A 6,206-nucleotide genomic window follows, 5' to 3' on the forward strand; every position below is an offset into this window, starting at 1 on the left:
CTTCCTTCCTTCCCTTTTTCTTTCTTTCCTATGAAACAATTTTAATTTTTTAAAAATTTACACTTAATTCCAAAATGAGAAAAAAAACTATTGCCATGTATACAGCAGATCACAAGAAAATTCAATATAAAACAATAAAATTCCATTTCAGGAAAATCTATCTAATAAAAACTATACATTATTTTCAAAGCTGTCTAGCTTTTCTTCCTTGTTGGTTTTCTTTTGTTCTCTGCTATTTACTTTTTACTTTATTTTTTCCCCTCCTTCCCCTCACCCCTATCCTAAAGAAGACTACAATTAAGTATGGTTATATATATATATATATGTATAGATATCTATAAACACAAAGTATATATACTCATACATATAATGTGAGACCATACTATGCTTATTACTTCCTATCATTTGTTGCTCTGAAGGTGGATGGCATCTTCCTTAATAAGTCCAAGCCTTTCTGTTTTTCTAAATCAATCCCTATAATGTCTGGACTAGCTCTCTGGAGGGCCTCAGGATTAGTCGAAATCCTTGGTCTTTAGGAGGAAAAGTGAAGGAGGCTGGCAAGTTGCCATGTGGCTCGATAAAGATGGATCCTGGACTCTGGAATCTTCTCTGACTCTGACTCTCCCCTCAGCTCTCCAATCCTTGCCTACAATTATCCTACCACACCAACTGTTCAGCAAGTACCAATAGTGAGGAGAGCCACCACAATCATCATATCATCTAAATATATGCTTATAGAACCATTATCTCACATTGAGTAAGTAATTAGCCTTAAGTGCTGCTGCCTTAGATTCAATTACACCTTTTCAGAGTTCCAGCTCTCTATAAATCCCCTCATCATTTCCTACCCCACAACAATATTCCTTCTGGATTCAAACAACTATTCATATCCTTTGACCATTTATTAATTAGGCAATGATACCCCATTCTTATAGTGTTGGAATTCATGGGAGAGCTACTACACGGGAGCCACCTGACAGTGGCTGCTGGAGATCCAGCCAAAATGGATCTCCTCTTGTGAGAGAATGATACAAGAAGACAGAGAGGCAGTTACTTTTCTCTGACCTCTCTGACTGAGAGGCTGTTGCATTGTCTGACCTCTCTTCTCTTCCCTCTGCCTCCAATTTATTTCATTCCCAGTAAAGCAAAGGCTGTTCTGCAACTCCTTCGGATGTTATGATCTACAGCTGTGGAGGCTCTAGGAGAATTGACCTGTCCCTTAACATTATAGATTCAATAAAGTTTCTTATATAATTAAGATAAGAGACCCTTATCTGAGGAACTGTCTAAAATTTTTCCCTATTTTTCTACTTTTCTTCTAATTTTGGCTACATTTGTTTTATTTGTACAAAAAAATCTGAATTTAATGTAATCAAAAATTATCCATTTTATACCTCATAACATTCTCTCTATCTCTTGTTTCTTCAGAAAATTTTCACCTACCCATAAGTTTTGATAGGTAATGTATTCCATGTCCTTGAAATTTTCTTGTAATATTTCCTTTATATCTACATAATGTATTCAATTTGAATTTATCTTGGTAAAAAGTATAAGATATTGGTCTCTGCCTAGTTTTTACCAAACTGCTTTCTCAACAATTTTTATCAAATAATGCATTCTTATTCCAAAATCTCGTCTTCATACTTGTCAAACATTGGGTAACTATATTCATTTGCTGCTATATATCTACTCTGTTCCATTGATCTACCTTTCTTTTTCTTAGTCAGCACCAGATAGTTTTAATAATTACAACCTTATAATTTACTCCAAGATCTGGTCCAGTTAAACTTTCTTCCTTTACATTATTTTCCTATTATTTTTTCTTGATATTCTTGACTTTTTGTTCTTCCAGTGAATTTAGTTATTATTTTTTCTAGTTCCATAAAATATATTTTTTTGGTAATTTAATTGAAATGGTATTGAATATATATATTAATTTTGGTAAAATTGTAATTTTAAAAATATTGGCTCTGCCTACCCATGAACAATTGTTTTTTCTCCCTTTATTTAAATCTGAGTTTATTTCTGCACAAAGCTTTTTATGGCTTTGTTCATTTAAATCCTAGTTTATTTTGGTAGGCATATTTTCAGTTATTTTATACTCTCTAGAGTTATTTTAAATGGGGTATCTCTAGCTATCTTTTCCTACAGAATCCTTTTAGTAATATACAGGAGTATTAATCATTTATGTGGGTTTACTTAAATCCTGCTATTTTACTAAAATTATTATTTCAAGTAGCTTTCAAATCAAGTCTTAAGGATTTTCTGTTTACCATCATATCATCTGCAAAAAGAGATAGATTTTTTTTGCCTCATTCTACATTCTCATTCTTTTTCTTCTCTTATGGCTAATTTTTCCAACATAATATTGAGTAATATTGTTGATTGTGGACATCCTTATTTCATATTTGATCTTATTTGAAAGGCTTCTAGCTTATCACCATTACAGATAATTCTTGCTAATGGTTTTAGATAAATGATTCTTATCAATATAAGGAAAAGTCCATTTATAACCCTACTTTCAAGTGTTATATAGAAATGAGTGTTACATTTTATCAAATATTTTTTTCTGCATCTATTGATATCATTATTGATATTGTTACTTTTATTGTTGATACAATAAATTATGTTAATAGTTTTCCTTGTGTTAAAACATCCCTGTATTCCTGTTATGAATCTTGCTTGATCATAACGTATAATCTTTGTAATATGCTGTTGTAATGTTTTAATTAGCATTTTATTTAGGAATTTTGTATCCATATTCATTAATGAAATTGGTCTGTAATTTTCTTTGTCTGTTTTTACTTTTTTTGATTTAAGTATCAGTATCAATATCATGTTTGTTTCATAAAAAGGAGTTTGGTATGACCCCTTCTTTGCCTATTATTCCAAATAATTTATTTAATATTGGAATTAGTCTTTAAATTCTTGATAAATTCACTTGTGAATCCATCTGGTCCTGGTACTTTTTTTCCTTAGGAAGCTCATTTCTTCTTATTCAATTTCTTTTTCTAAAATGGGTCCATTTAGATGTTCTATTTTTTCTTCTGCTAATCTGGGCAGTTTGTATTTTTGTAAATATTCTTCCATTTCACTTAAGTATTAAATTTATTGGCATAGAATTGGACAAAATAACTCCTCATAATTGCTTTGATTTCATCTTCTTTAGTGGTATTCACCCTTTTCATTTTTGATATTAATAATTTGGTTTCTCACTTTTTAAAAATCATATTAACCAATGGTTTATGTTTTATTGATTTTTTAAATAATACTACCTCCTAGTTCTATCTATCAATTCATTGGTTTTCTTGTACTCAATTTTATTAATTTCACTTTTAATTTTTAGGATTTCCAATTTAGTGTTTGGTGATTTTTAATTTGTTCTTTTTCTATTTTTTAATTGCATACCCAGTTCATTGGTTTGCTCTTTGTCTTTTTTTATTGATATAAGCACTTACAGATATAAATTTTCCTTTGATTACTACTTTTGTTGTATCCTACAGGTTTTAATATATTGTTAAATTACTGTCATTTTCTTTAATGAAATTACTGATTGTTTCTGTCATTTGTTCTTTAACCCATACATTCTTTAAGATTAGGTTGTCTAACAGTGGATAGAGCACCAGCCCTGAAGTCAGGAGGACCTGAATTCAAATCTAATCACAGACACTTAATACTTCCTAGCTGTGTGATTCTGGGCAAGTCACTTAACCCCAATTGCTTAAACCAAAAAAAAAAAAAAAATTGCCTAGTCTGGGTGTTCCTAATTTCAAGTCCAGTGTATTCACTATGTCATTTTATGTAACAGTGGGCCAATCTAGTTTCTTGTGAGCCTATATAGTTAATTAAGTACAAAGAAACTCATCGCTAGTAGACTAACCATTTGGGAATGAATTATTTTCCATGGTAATCCAATATACAAAGAAAAATAAAAAATAATCAGTCTTGTGTGGCCCCTTCCCATACTGACAGCAACACTAGCAGGTACAGAAAAGGAATCAAAATGATAACATTTGGTTTTTACATGTCCTATGAAGATTAATTTAGCTTCTAGTATTCTAAATATAAAAGTTTATATTCAATGACCAACAAGTAGGTAAATAACTAGAGGCAACAAACTGTATCCATTAACCAACAAATCTGGATAAAGCATCTATACTATATGCCAGGTACTGTGCTAAATGCTGGAAACATACAAAAAGTCAAAAGATAGTTCTTGCCCTCACAGAGCTTAAATCTAATTTTTAATATTCTTGTAGATGAAATCGGAAGACAAAAGGAAGTTGTGACTAAATGAAAGGATGAGTCACAGGTTCTCCTTGGAGAGGGCAGAAAGAAATTGTTGTAAGGGTTCATTTAGTTGTGTGTTCAAAGACAATAAGAAATGGCATTTCTTAGAATATTTCATCATCTCATGTCCTTGGCCCACAGTAATGATTTTTTTCTTTAAAAAACCTTTAATATTTTTTGGTTTTGCATCATTCCTAAATATACCTTTTCTCCTTCCCCAACCCAGTGATTGAGCCCTGGTAATAACCAATATAAGAGAAAGAAAAAAAGTAAAACCAACACATCAACCATATCTGATAGTATACACAATGGTCCATACTTCTACAAGGAAGGGAGGGAGATTCATTTTTGAATCTTTCATCTATTGATTACCACATATAATGCTTTGCCAGAGTATCAAAGTGTCTTGAAGGAGAGATAGAAAGGCCGCATGTGCCTTCTCTCATACTGCGTGAATCTAGCCCAGAATTCTGTGTGCAAGAATAGCAGTGGTCCCCAGATCATTGATAGTACAAAGCCATTCTTGGGGTAGTGTGGAGGAAACTCTTTGTGGAGCACAAGCCAAACCGTCCTGACGCTGCTATCACTAAACTGCTAAAGAATTGCCAATTATAGGAAGCTAAGAGCAAGAGCTGCAGTAAGAGCAACATTCCCCAAACCACTGGATAGCTCTTGCTATCACATCCAGGATAACATGGCTACTGTCCCACTCTGCAGCAGCTCGAGATCCAGAAAAGAATGTTTTTACTTTGGAAGATATATAGTATATGCTTAATGCATGCTTGTTGACAACTTACAGCATAGTAATATTCTATTACATTTATGTGACGATTTGTTTAATCATTACCTAATTGATTTTTACTTTGTTTCAAGTTTCTTGCTTTCACAAAAGTATGCTTTTTAATATTTTAGCACATATGAGATCTTTATTTGATCTCTTTTGGGCATATGGATAGTAGTTATTCCTCATAGCAGCTCTCTTTTTTTCTGTCTCTGTCTCTGTTTCTCTATCTGTGTCTCTTTGTCTGTCTGTCTCCCTCCCTCCCTCTCCCCCTCTTTCTTTCTCTCCCTCTCTTTTTCACTCTCTCTCTTTCTCTTTTTCACAATTCCAAATTGTTTTCTAGAATTGTACAGATTAGTTCACAGATCCTCCAAACAATAGGTTGTTTTTTTTTTTTTTGCCGTTCCTCCAATATTGACCATTTCCATCTTTTATCCTTTTTTCCCCAGGTTGCTGCTTGTAAAGTTGAAATTTATATTTGTTTTAAGTTTCACTTATATATGACAATCTTTTGCAAAAAGACTGCATATAAGATAAAACTGTTGACACCAAAAATGGGAAATGGATAAAAGAATAGATATTGACAAAGATAATCATCCTTTCCTAATGATATAATCAATGAAAAAAATAAAGAAAAACAAAAAATAAAAATCAACAAAAACTCAGAATAGAAATGCACAGAAACTACATCAGTCAACAGTTATAGAGAGATATGGCAATTAAGGGCAATATCTATTTATAAAACAAAATGGTTCATAAAATTCTATCAGTAAAGATGGTAGGAGATTATGTGTAGCATTATCTTGTTAAAAAAGGGAAAACAAGTATACAATAAATACAAATATTTGATGAAAGATTTAATTAAGCCAGATCCTCTTAAACATATTGAACATTGAAGTTGAAAGGAAAATAACAAAAAAGTAAAAAATGATAAGGGTTTGTCCTGGTTTTAATTTTTTTTATTTTTTAAATTATATATCAAATTAGTTTTTCTGTCAGTGATAATAGGTTTACATTACTTGGGCTTTAAAATTGCAGCCTTCTTTGTCTTGCATGTAAAAATAGAAATGACATTATAGAAAAAATAAGTAAAGTGGAGCTTTCAAATACATAAAGTTAGTTGTTGTTCGGTCAT

Source organism: Sarcophilus harrisii, chromosome 3 (assembly GCF_902635505.1).
Source record: "Sarcophilus harrisii chromosome 3, mSarHar1.11, whole genome shotgun sequence".
Taxonomy (NCBI): Eukaryota; Metazoa; Chordata; class Mammalia; order Dasyuromorphia; family Dasyuridae; genus Sarcophilus; species Sarcophilus harrisii.